This window comes from Papilio polytes, unplaced genomic scaffold (assembly GCF_000836215.1).
Source record: "Papilio polytes unplaced genomic scaffold, Ppol_1.0 DF824102.1, whole genome shotgun sequence".
In the NCBI taxonomy this organism is placed as follows: Eukaryota; Metazoa; Arthropoda; class Insecta; order Lepidoptera; family Papilionidae; genus Papilio; species Papilio polytes.
In genome coordinates, this window is record NW_013525102.1 from 503,648 (window position 1) to 516,221 (window position 12,574).

Genomic DNA, 12,574 nt, shown 5'->3' on the forward strand with positions numbered 1-12,574 from the left:
GTAGGTAAACAGATCATTAAAATATGGTAAGAAAGATTTAGATAACACAGTAATAAATAACTATTACATTTTTTAAATTTCTTCGTAAGTGACATCCCTGTATGACAACATTTTCCTTAAAGAAAAATAAATATGCGAACGGAAAACCCGTGGCAAAATAAACTCAATAACAAGTATCTTTACCATTTTCAAGTATCTGTTTTCCTACTAGATAAAAACCATTTAAATATATGCAAACTTGAATATTATTAATAATTGTTAAATTAATTTCTAAAACCGTCAATCGTTCAGAAGTTTAAGCACTTGACTTGTAATCTACAGTTCCTGGGTTCAAATCCCGTCGCGTAACAATGTGATTTTCGATTGTCTAATTTCATATGTCCATAATTTACCTGACGTTCTTACGGTGAAGGAAGACTTGATATTGGCGAGGAATTTCAAAGATATGAGAGATAGTCAAAACTAACCCATACTTGTCCAGCGTGGTTGACTATAACTCCGAGCCCCTCAGTGGGGACGTGTATTGGCGATAATGATTAATTTCTAAACATTAAAACTCTATAAAATAATTTGTCAAAGAACCGATAATCTTCCTCTCAATATTAGCAACAACAGGATAGCAACATTTCCAAAAATAATTCCGATCAACATAACGTCGCAATAAAATTGATAAGATTCACTTCGAGTTGCGGTCATTTCTGTTCAAAACAAGATGTTTCATAAAGCGATAAAACCTCTCAACCGATCATAACAAGCTGAGATTTACCTTTGATGTTTCATGATATCGCCAAGTGGCCAAGTTTACACGTCTGTTTGGTAAATCTGAGGGAAACATAAGGTACACGTGAACTAGTAATTCAATGAAAAAATCCTAGAAGTTATAAAGTTCTGCTCATAGAAAACTGTTTGCTTTAACATGTTAGTAGTTAACGTGGTATTCCAGATAGTTTACTGCGTAGTATTATTTCAAAATATCTCCCATAGTAATGTTAAACTCAGCTTTCATATTCCAATTATGGATGGAGAGATTAAAAGATGTTCACAGTGATAGGATGTCGGTTATCAAAACACCTTTAAAAGTTCAAAGATATCTGTCCTAAAATTCACAGCAATATTCGTTGAACTATAGTTTATTGTAAATGAAATCATATTTTATAAGTTATTGACGCATTTGTAAACGCCCGTCGATTTGTACGCGTATGCGTAAGGTGTGAACATCGACAACAAGTGTTGAGTACAGCTTGGCCTTTGCCGAGGCCGCGGCTGACCTGGATTGCAGACTGTACACAAATGTGACTCATTGTTTCAGTGCGCAGCTTCTAACGTCCCTCCCCCTCCCTCAAGTCTCTCCCGCCCCTCTGAACTCCGCTACGACTCTAAACTCGTGCGCATATTATGTTACCGCGCCCTAGATAACTGCTGTACTCGAAGTCATTTAATGCTTAAACGCTCCCTCAGTGCAGCTTTATGATGGTGGAATGTTGAATGATGGAAAGCTGGTCTATATTGCGTTGTGCAGCATGGCACTAGTTAAAAAAAAATGTCTACACCATAACCTTAAATAACCAGATATAAAGGTAGCCTTAGGTATTTAATCTCAAACAAATTTAAAATCTAACATAAAGCTTCGCATAGGTGGTTGGTTACCATACTTTCATATCCATACAGAATAAAAGCCTACAATAGTATAGAGCATTCATTTAATATGTAATTGCCGAATTGAACAATACCAATAAACGTGTCGGTGTATAGTTACGAAAACTCACGTGACAGAAAACACGTGAAGGCAGCACCTGCATTTGCATAGTAATTGCATGTGACCGCCAAAAACATGTGAGAGCAGACAGCCCCATTCTATTTCATAACACTGCTGTATTACGTAATATCCAACATGTGAATTGTTAGCTCACATTGTATTACGAGAACATAAGAATTTGAAGCCTCAGAATTTTAAATTGGATACAATGTTCATAGTATAATTAAATAATTGGTACATTAATATTAAAATCAAGAAACGCAATAAAAGAAACTCATCAAAATTGGTTAAGTTTTTTGGTTTGCAGAAGATCAAAATAACATGCAAACAAACCCATATATTTATATAGCAAACACATTAATTATCTCTACAAATCAAAATACAAAACCCAACTGTCCCGGGAAACATACTTATCTATCAATAACTAGGGTAGACATACTTATAGAACAAATAATAACTGGGAATATTGTAAATAGAAACAAATTGCATGAGGCTTCAAAGCGATGACGCAGCTTCTAGTCTCTTCTACTCAATTATAACTCTGTAGCAATCAATAGAACGGAAATTTCTGTTGTAGCGAAGCGACGGGCGCGGGCCACAGACCGGCGAGCTAACAGACACGACACGTGCTTTAATTACTCCGCTCCAAATCGAAAACTGTTTACACGCGATAAGGACTTATTACCGTTTATAACAGACATAAATAAGCTTCTACATGCTTAACTTTTCAAATATTTCTCATGCATTTAAATAAAAGAAAATATAATAAACAAACATTAGCAGTGTTCCTAATTACCAAACGATAACAAGTTATTTGTACCATGAAAAGCTCAAACCGGTTTCAGCATGGTTATAGCTAGGTTTCCTTATTGCTGGTGTTACCCAAATAAATTATTAGAATTTAATAAAAAGCAATTATAGATAAACCAGATAATACCAACTATCGATGTTTATATTTTTCGAAAGTAACGTAGCGAAAGGTAGATTTCCACAATATTATTTCTTCATTCCCCATAGACTTTCTTATATACGTTAAGTGGTGGAAATATTCCAATATAATAGACACTGTAATAACTGAAGTTGTTATGATAAAACAAATATAACAATAACATAAAAAATAAAAAGTGTAAAGATATGTTTTTCGGTAGTGGAAATTTTCGGTAGGACTAGGCTCCTATTACAATGTACTTTTGTATGTTTTGTATCCTTGGTTTCCATTTAATTATCGACAACCTCTTGGTAGAACTATCATATTATATCATTTATTATCTTACTTCTCACTAATATCATAAATGCAAAAGTTTAGATGGATGGATGGATAAATAGATGGATGTTTGTGAGAGTTTGTAGCCTAAACCGCTGAACCGATTTTGATGAAATTTGGTTGAGGATAGTCTGGAAGAACACGTAGGCACATTTTTGTTTTTTTAATTCCTCGCAGACGGATTCGCTTGCGAAAGCTAGTGAATTCATAATTTTCTGAACTTCACTCTGGGATAACGTTTCATTAAAATAAATACAATATAAACTAGAATTTAACCGCAATATAAACAGTCAGAATCGTTAAACTTCCATCGGAAGATGACTGTTAGAATATAGCTATTGTTTTGCATCGATTGGTGGGCGTTGTTTTGACCAACATTAAACCGACAATTAGCGGTGAATGACACGACCACGTGTACCTGTTTACAAAGCAACCATTCTTTGTTCTATTCAGACGTTACAATGTTCGTATTAACAGGAGGGGCTTAACCTTAATCAACAGACAATGTGAACGTGCCGGGAATGTTCCACGTTTGTTTCGAAATGTAAAAAGTATCCTGTAAATAACGAGATTTGATGACAAATAGACAATTACTGAGATTTCATTATTCACAAAATGAAAAGTAATCAAGTGCGAAACAATGTACCATCTGAAAACTTTTGTCACATTTTTACTTGTAGCAAATCAATTCCATAACTAAGTTGTTTTTAATGCATATATTACCTTTACAATTACCACGGAACACCATTTCTCTTACATTTTCGTACAACTTAAGTATTTTACCAGTCTGTTCATGATTAACTCAAATAAAAAATTACTGCAAATATTTTTGATGAAATTGTATGCGTAAAGCTTCTCTGAAGTCGTCTACACCGTGTCCCATTTCCCGTGGAAACCTTTGGAGTGTGTAGACATGGCCCAGAAATTCGCTGCAGGGTCTTTGAACCCCGACTGGAATCCGACAATTTGGAATGCTAATATGCTAACAGACATCGGGTCGGATTTAACACAGGTCAGTGATGGGGTGCGTTTTGAGGTGAGATTCTTGACCGTGGGCCGAGTACTGAAGAGATAGTGTGTATAGTGGCGCCGAGGAATTGATGTCTGAGGATCAAGTCGTCACAGGAATTGAGTGGAACGAACCGCGACGGCGCCTCGCTGTAACATTTAAAGAAGCTACAACGTTTCGATTGCATTAAAAATAAACAGACACTTTTCCGTACAAGTGTTCTATAAATAAATTTTTGGAGACACTCCCGTACAATTAATGCGTGTTTTGGAACGATTAACTTTGTACCGACTTCATTTGAAATTGAATCAAGTAGTGTAGATTTGACTGCGAGCGATGTAACACGCGATTAACGATGCGGAGTTATCTCTGACATCCTTAATGATTGACGTCACGCTGAGTATATTATTTAGTGAATACAACAAATTAATATGAAATATTAAATGTTTTGGACGTAAAATTATTAACAGATTTATTTTCTGCACTTTTTAAATAACTTAAGTCTTTAATTTAATACTGAAAATAATTTGCCCCAGTTTTTTAAAGAAATTCAGTTTCTTACATCAGTCCTTTTTTTTTAATGTGGCGGCCGTCGAAAAAAAGAATAGCTTAAAACAAAAAATTTAAGTAAACAAAAATAATAAACAACTACTAGCATTTTTTTTCTTAATTTAGTAACAAACAGATATCAAAGCTGCAAATAAGTGCAAGCTTAGGATAGGTTTTTATTTACCTTAGCGGATTTGAATTTTAAATCGTAAAACATTATAGTAAAATAATGGAATCATAAAAAATGTATACATAATGAAATAACTGGTAGAGAAAATAAAAACAATTGACAGTGTTCAGTAAGCTCATTGAAATTTTAATAAAGCTGTTTTGTTCAAGTTCCTTTGTTAGCGGAATTCTCTCTCTGTAATATTTCCCCGAGTTGAGCGTTCATTCATTCATCAATTTGCTTTCTTTGGCGAATACATTTCAGCTCATAATTATCGCATTAGTTTCCAAGCATACCTGAAAGAGAAATTAGTCACGACCGAATCACAAACGACTCGCTGAATCACAACTCGGTTAAAAGAAGTGGGCGAGATGCAATCCCGATTTTATTTTTACAACTTGTGATACAATTTAAGTAGCTAATATTAGCGCGTTCGAATTTGTCCCTGTCACTTATTTATATTATTCACAATTAACATTGAAGGGGATTTCCTTAATTGTTGGTTGCGTGCGCACGCGCCCTATTAAAATACCGACGGTGAGAAACATAATGTTATCTGTCTAGTCGATACTAAAGATTAACTCTTCAATGCCGAGCTTCAAAATACACTGATTCAAAGACGTCTGTCATTCGTGGAGGTATTTGCTTTTAAACAATTTTAGAGTGCGCGCACACCCTTGACTAAACTATCGCCTAATTGTCGATTGTCGCTTGATTCGCAGCCAGTTCAACTGATTAGTTGCACAACTGAAAATCGAGTAATGTGTTCTCTTTCATATAAGCTCATAGGAATTAAAGCGAAACTGATCAGTTGTGCAATAGTTTAGTCAAAGATTCTTAATCTTATTTAACTATATTTAACAGTGGTAGAGCCCGCTTTAACATCTTCGCACGAATGGGCCGGCACGCCCGGTGTAATACCACGACCACACAGAAAACAGGCGTGAAGTGGAAGTTAATTCCGCGTTTCGTCTGATGAGTGTGGTGCCGGAGGCCTAATTTTAGTCCCTTTTCCTTTCCACTCTTTTCGTGAGAGGAAAGGATGGAAAGGAAAAGTGGATTTCACGGTAGAGGAGATGCATTTGAAGGGGAAATGTTCTCTTATGTGCGTCTCCTCCTCCGTCAATGAAGAGTAGGCAACGCATCTGCAATTGCGGATGTTTATGGGCAGCGGTCGCTTTCCACTTCGGTGGATACATAAGGTGGCAAACGAGCAAGCGGCCACCTAAATCCGCCAAAATGGCGAAGCGACCGCTGCCAATAGACATCCGCAATTGCAGATGCGTTGCCTACCCTTATACGACGGAGGAGGAGACGCACATAAAGAGGATATTTCCCCTTCATATGTATGTCCTCCGCCGTCAAATCCACTTCCCCTTCCCATACTCTCATTATAGGAAAAGAGTGGTAAAAAGAAATGGACTTAAATTAGGCGTCCGGCACCACACTCATCAGACGAAACATGGAATGGCTTACATTCCACGCCTGTCTTCTGTGTGTCTTCTATCTGTATTTATAAGGAGGAGATGAGGACGGTAGAAATGTTCAGGAATAAAAAAAATAACTTTGGAAACTGGATTGTAACAATGTTTTGAATTTGTATGTATGAAGATATACATATATTGGCAATTAAGAGCAGTGTCGTCGGTAACTTAGTTATTCAATATATGCTTCCTAATCACGGCCACGTACCATCGCTCCGAGCTATATTATATTATACTGTAGCACCCTGTTTGTATATGGGTCATAAACAAATATTAAGTTAGAAATATAATTTTAATTCGCATTTACTCGTATCCCTTCATTAGGTTAGTGGATTTTTAATTCTCTTAAAAAAATAATCAAAATTTACTTCAATATATTTTTGAAGAATTTGAAATTCGCGTTTGATTGACAACGAAAAAGAGCACTGCTAAACAAAATGTTTAAATTTAGGGCAATCAAAAAAGCATTAAACCAGTTTTCAGCGTGATTTCAAACCAAAAACCCACATCCCTTTTTTAACGTAAAAGGAATTCACTCGTGTTCGATTTTTAAAAGTTTGTTTTAAAATAACAATATGCATCGTTAAAAGATGCAATCACTGATCCTTCATATTTCTCTCATGATGTTTGCTTTTATTTCTCATCGAAATCAGAACCAACATTGTATTTATGACGAACATTCAAGGTCACGTCGACAAGAAACCGCTTGTGAACCGAACAAAGATATTATAAATAAACAAAACTGATTAAATTAATAGAAATTTATGTTTATAATTTGTTATAAATTAATTTTAAAATAAGAACAGAATGAACTTAACAAACTATATTTCCTTCGAATATAAGCTGGGATATAGCATTTGAAAACACAGTTACGGAGTTATTTACGGCATTGAAACGTATAAATAGCTGTTTAATAAGACGTGTATGGAAATATAATTTTGTTTACAATACCAAGTATATTATATGAAATACCTTTAATAATAACAAATATGTAGAATAAAGCGACTTCGATAAATTATCTTACATTAGTTCCGTGTGTTAAATTTGCAGAACACTGTTCTAAATACTTCTTACTAATATTTTTAAACAATACAAATGCCATAGACATCTCCAAAGTACTAATTGAATATTAATATTTTCATATAAATCAGTATTTTTATTTTATGTTTTCAATGGTATTTATTAGCCTGACAGTAACTAAGACGTAAGTGCACTAGAAATAGCTTGTTGAGTGCTCCTCAATACCGCGCTTCCACTTGACGTTGAGACGTGACTACATACAGACATACTATGATTTAAATATATGAATAAGTAATTAGTTTAAAGCATTTATATCAGACTTTATGTCCATGGCATACAGTGCATATTTGACAATATTCAAACTTAACTTTAAACATTGACAAGATATTGTTTGAAGTGTCATTGATTCTGAATGCATAGATTAAAGTTCATGGACAAGGAATGTATACAGGGTGATCACCTTTCGAAATGTATGAACTATAATGATTAGACAAACAAACTTTTAACGTTATTTCGCTTGAACTATGTTTACTCTTTGTATTACTTTCATTAATAGTTTGAACAATGTTTCCTCGATAATATCTACTGAGTAGTGTACAAATTTTTTTTATGGATTTACATTTATCGATACCATCAACTTAAACTAACGTATGTTTGTATCTTGAAAGAGTACTTATAAATAAACACGATTAAGTACAACGCATCATTCAATTGTTCCTTTCAAATTTACACAGATGGTGTAATCGCAAAATTCTGGTATACGATAGTCTGCATAGGAGACGTCGATGTGTGGAGGAAGTTGTATATTTCTAAAGCGTACTTAATGATCCAACAAAAGTGCGATGCCATGCCATATATGTTTAGATTGAAGATGTTTAGGTTTTAACAGTGGTAGAGTCCGCGTTAACACCTTCGCACGAATGGGCCGGCTCGCCCGGTGTAATACCACCACCGTATAGAAAACAGGGAGGAAAAGATGGGAAGAAAAAGTGGATTTGACGGTGGAGGAGACGCATAGGAAGGGGAAATGTCCTCTTTATGTGCGTCTTCTCCCCCGTTAATTAAGGGTAGACAACGCATCTGCGATTGCGGAAGTCTATGGGCAGCGGTCGCTTTCCATTTCGATGGATTCAGGTGGCCGCTTGCTCGTTTGCCACCTTTTGTTATAAAAAAAGGATAATAGTAAAGATAATAGTTGTTTCCTTACCCAGTAACACGGTTAAATGTTAATAAACAACCTTTATTAGTTTTAAGAGCAATCTCACGTCGTCTGCTGTTAGTTAGACAATAAATAACCGAATGTAGATATCTAGGATACGGCAGTTTATGTCCCGGGGGCGCCACACGCAATCTGCTGCCAGCGCAATTCGTTACCGAAACCGTGTCGCATAGTTGTTGATTGCGTGCTCTTAGCAAACGTTTTATTAGGCCAAAGCTTTAATAAAATTGACATGTAATATAACTGAAGACTATGATATATTTACCGCCTTCCCTTTCCATTTTCTCTAATATAGAAGGAGGGGAAAAGCGAAGGAAAAAAGGATAATTAGAAATAGGAATTGTCTTTATTTAGGAAATTCAAAACTGTACAGTTAAATTCATCGGTAAAATGTTCCCTACACACGCACATTTATAACTGAGCATTTGTGCTGCGCTATAGCTACGCCTATGAGTTATGAGTCACTTAACCAAGTATTTTTTGTCCAAGTTTAAGAACTTGTAAATAAAAAATTGTAAAGATAGAGTTCTTTATTGCATAACATTGAAAACAAAAGAAGAATACTATGCTGCAAATTTTATTTATCGTATCTGGATCACTTAAAAATAATTAAAGAAATTCATTTATTTCATGGGCAAGAGTATTTTTATGTTTGAATTAGCGAAAAAATAACATCGCAATCTGCTCACGGACGATTTGAATAGTCAAAACAGATCAACGTAATAAATATATCGATGACGGAAGTAAAAATATTTGTCGGATAACGCGATTGAAAATAAACAAGTTTTAAGAATTTTCTTACGTTCATTAATAAGTCGAAATTTGCAAAGTTTAATGCGAATGTTGTATTTATTAATCAGAAGTAATCAATTTGACGTGAGTTACTTCTTTTCCAACTGGTATTTTACTCGGTAAGAAGACATAAACAAACACTGAAAATTTCTAAGAGTTCTTGAGCCAAATGTTAACAGTTTTCCACTTGCAAGTCCATGTTTAAGAAATCATATAGGTAACTCTGACATTATAACAACAAAACAAAAGATTGTTTTTCGAACATGTCAAGAGGATAAATTATGAAACATTCTGGCACATGTTAATTAAAGCTACAAAATTTACTAGCAATTTTACAAGGGGGCAATAACTTAGTTTCCAAGCTAAAGAAATATGTTTATAACATAAGCAATTTTTTTCGTATTTTAGATGCAGCTTAATTTTATGCATAACTCGATAAAACTATTTAAAAAGTTACGAAAGTCAAATAATATAAATTAATTTCATCAAATTTATTCAAATTTATCATATGTAAATTGTATGAAAACTTATTCCCTTGGCCTCTAAAAGTCAAGGCAAAATACGATAAATGTTATGCCACATAATTTGATCTCTAAGCTCATGTTTCATTCACAGATTGCATGACCTTTGCTCTTCTATATTAATAAATTATACTGTTTCTAAATTTAAAAATGTTTTAATTACAGCATTTTGGAGGATCTTTTCTTAACAGTATTGTGGGTCACATTAACATAAACAGTTAATTAAAAAAATAAAATACATACAAAAATGTGACATACACAAGTATGACTAAAATGCTAAAAGAAACTCATTGTTAACAAAAAGTATCTCGTAGCAAGGACAGAGCTCGTGTTACGAGTGACGCCGCAGCATCTCGATAACACAGTGCTACGTAGCTACAGAGCCTCATTGTCGCTACGTCTCGTAGCTGTCTCCGCGTTATGTCGTAAACAAAAGGGGTGTCTATTTTCTATAACAAAAGAAGTGAGTGATATTTATCATAATTTTTCTTATACTTAGGTATGGAAATAATTACGAGTAATAAATTACTTCTTACTAATAAGTGTTTTGAGACTTTATCTTAATTATTCAAAGCAATAATCATCAGCATCATCATCCTCCTTATTCTACTCCTTTAGGGTCGGCGGAACAGGTTTTTGTCCTCCAAATAACTCTGTCATACGTCATCTCCGTCATCACTCCTTTTTTATCAAAGCAAAAATACCTAGCTTAAAATAATATTAAAATCCAAATTGTTTTAGATTTAACAGTTATTCAAGAAGATAACAGTAATAATAATGGGGAAGTTGTCTGACCTTTGGTGAACTTAGAATAACAATAAATAAAATTTAGACAACATTATTTTTCGACGAGTTCAAGGAGTTATAAACAACGGATCAACGGGGGTTAAGATGCGTGAACTGTTCTGTATTTAGGATACTCATAAATCCTTTTTTATAAAAAAAACAACGTGATAAAAGAGGACGATGTCCACAATATTGTTATTCTTATAGGTCGAAGACCACTAGCGTTGTTTTGAATTGTTATAATTCTTATTGGAAAAGTATATATATATATGCTGTAGCTTCTATTTTTGTTATCCACTTTAGAAAGTAGTTTCTCAATTCATTAGTATGTTTTTCTTATTCTATTTGCTTTTAATTATCGATAAAAGTTAGTTTTTTTTCACATCATTAAATGAATAGTCTAAGATGTCTTAAACTTATTTTGATTTAATTATTTTTAAAGCATTTATGCTGTTACTTCTTTGTTAACCGCTTAACATTTTTAAATAATTCATAAAAATATATATTTTTTTCTTAACAGCAAGACAAAACGCTAATAAAAATCTCTAAGTAACAATGTTAAGTTTATACCTAACATAAATTCATGTACATTGCACATATACAGACGTTCAATAATTTTAATACGTAGTTTATAAGGTTGCAGTAAGTTAAAATAACTTGAACTTTAATTCTACGAGCAACCTCTACAAATCCAGTTGCGCCACGCTGCCTTCAGGGAAATTGGTTTAGAAACGTAGACTGAACTTATGGTTTCCTGTTAATCTGAGCTATTTTAAGTACCTGTTGGAGGTTTAGCATGCATATAAAATGTACGTTTATAAGCTTATCGTTACTTATACAAGAAAGCAACGGTGATGTAATTTCATAACTTAATTTTAGATCCAGCACTTAAGAATTTTTTCCCATTTATTAATGAAAAATTACAGTTTAATTGCAGTTGAAGTAAAAAAAACACAAAAGCCGCCACAAAGTAGATAATTATGCATAAGCTATTTTTAACGTGCTTTTTAACAAATACTGTCCTAGACTTTAAAATTCTAAAGATAGAGCTCCAGCTTCAATTCCCTAGATGAAACGTACAAAGCGCTCTCTCGTAATTTATTAAGCAATACGTTTATAATCTCACATCCGTACTGATGCTTCTTTAATTTGTCTACCCCAAAAACAACGGCAATTCCTTTGATGAGCGTTTCCTACCCACAATATGATTCTAATGTTATTGCTTACTCGCGGTATGTGGGCCGCGTACTCATTTTCTCTTGTCATATAACTCGCAATTGTGATTATTACGTTAACCATTTGAAGCTTCGGTGGCCCAGTGGTTAAACACCAAGTAGCACTGTGTGATTCGATTTTCGAATTCCATATGATCATTTCAGCGAAATTCTTTAGGTGTAGGAAAACATCGTGATGCAACCTAGTATATCAGGAACTAGCTGTTGCTCGCAACTTCGTCTGCGTGAAATTAAAACACAATAAAAATATAGCCTATGTTACTTACAGACAAATTACCTTTCTAACGGTGAAATAATTTTTAAGATCGGCCCAGTAGTTTTAGAGTTATTTCAATACATACAAAAATACAATTTTTTTATCATATGTTTAATAGAAGATTGTTAACAATGTAATTGAAGACAAACAAACCGCACTGCGCCGGCGTATTTGACAAACACCGAGTCGCCCCTAACTTAGGTAGGTTCCGAAATGGTGAGGACGTCTGTTGTGATGATGAAGAGCTGTTTATTATGAACAAAAAGAAGACATCGGCACCACTATATAGTACGGAGACAAATGTCAGAGTGAGTTGTATATGCAGAGATTCTGTATGAGTTGTCCACAGATATTTTCCGGAAGCCGTCAGTTACCGTCTGTCCTATTGACAGGTGGGCGGAGGTGCGTCGCCTTCAACTTGGCTTATTTACACGACATTGAAAATTGTTGATTGTTTCTGAATGCCAACAAACAAATATGAGATACGTTTCGATGAATATTACATCTTTACATC